Source organism: Macrotis lagotis, chromosome X, assembly GCF_037893015.1.
Source record: "Macrotis lagotis isolate mMagLag1 chromosome X, bilby.v1.9.chrom.fasta, whole genome shotgun sequence".
Lineage (NCBI taxonomy): Eukaryota > Metazoa > Chordata > Mammalia > Peramelemorphia > Peramelidae > Macrotis > Macrotis lagotis.
Genome location: NC_133666.1, coordinates 367595689 through 367597286, shown reverse-complemented (window position 1 = coordinate 367597286; position 1598 = coordinate 367595689). Strand labels below are relative to the sequence as shown.

The 1598-nt window shown below is 40.5% G+C and overlaps 1 pseudogene; it reads left to right on the top strand.

Annotated features, from left to right (window-relative positions):
• The first annotated feature begins 316 nt into the window (after nt 1–316).
• Nucleotides 317–827, top strand: LOC141497806 (proline-rich protein 3-like; annotated as a pseudogene).
• The last annotated feature ends 771 nt before the right edge of the window (nt 828–1598 follow it).

The following is a 1598-nucleotide window of genomic DNA, read 5'->3' as shown; positions in this document are numbered from 1 at the left end:
TTTCAGAGAGAATATGTAAGCCTTATTGCTGATGAGATGAATAACTGGTTCTGAATGCAACAGAAAATTGGATGTTATTTTGACATTAAATATTCTGTTAGGGAAAGAAAAAACTTATAAAACAATAATTTGAAAATCCAAGTTTCTCATAAGTAACACTGCTTTTACTCATCATTTAATGAGCACAGTATGAGAGAGAAAAACTACCAATGAGGGGAAGAGAGAGAGAGAGAAAGACTGAAAGACAGACAGAAAGAAAGTGGGGTCAAAGGGAAATGGGTATTGCTAAAAAATTTTAAATAGCTTTGCTACAGAGATGCCCAAGGGGGGGAAGCAGTAGCCACTTGACCCCAAAGAGAGTGGGAATGAGGAGAGTGAGAGCCCCACTGGTCCACACAGCCTCCTGGGCCCTCCCCTATAGTTAATAAGAAATTTGGTGACCCTGATCCAGGTTTCCACAGAAGTCCTCAGAGCTAAAGTGGACCAGTGATTCCACCACTCCTGAGCCTTCCACTTCCTCTCTGGGTAGTATGCTTAGTCATTGGGTATATGAGGATCTAGAACCTAGGAGGGGGACAGACTATGGGGATCATGCCAGGAATGGTCCTCCCAATGGAAGGAGAAACCTTGGAAGGGGTAATAGTCACCATCCATTTAAGAACATCCCATGGCCTAAGAATGTCCCTCAATTCAAGTATGGAGTCCAGGAAGGTGACAGAACAGATAAATCTATCCACCCTGTCTACAGACATTTTTCAAAGGTTCACTGACATTATGGGGATCTTTGCACCTTCTACCACCCAGGGCTGAGTGGGTCTCCATTGTAAAACTGTGCCTTCCACAAATCAGGCTTTGTTGGACCTTTTTCATTCTGGAAACACATTGCCCTGTTCTTTGTTGGCTTCTCTGAGGTGTTTCTGCCCATCACCTCTCTCTCTCTCCCCTCCTTAGGGATCTGGGAGGATAGGGTGGGGGGAACAGGGAGTGGGTGAGAGGAATGACAAAGATTTTTTTTTAATGTTTTATTGATACTTTTGGTTTTTACACTTCCCAGTAACACCCTTCTCCTGTCTTGTAACAAAAAAAAAATCACACAAATTATCAAATGGACTGCATCTCACAGTGTATGTGGGATTTCACATCAAAAGTGGTCTGAGAGGTTTATCAATCATTGATCTTCATCATCTACCTTTTTCTCTGTTTGAGTGGATGGGTTAAGGGTGGGAACATTGCAATTTCAGTGCTGTATACCTTTAGTCTTCTTTCCTGCTAAGTGACTTTTCCCTGATAAGTTGTAATGGAAATCTAATTGGTGCTGTTCACCCACAGTTTGCCCCTCTTCAAGTATTACTTGTGGTTCTTGTGAGGCCTGTGGTTCTTGTGAATCCTAAAAAATTTTGAAAAAAGACACCATCTTTCTTGAGATTTTTAATTCTCAAAATCCCTTCAATTGATACAACTTTGTTATTTTCTCTCCTTTAATTCTCATGTATTTTTCAAATTACAAGCTTGTAAAGTGGAATTCTCAAGCTGTGACAATTTAAATGAGTGAGATTTCAGAAAATTAAAAGTGAGACTCTAATGTTTCATTGAAATAC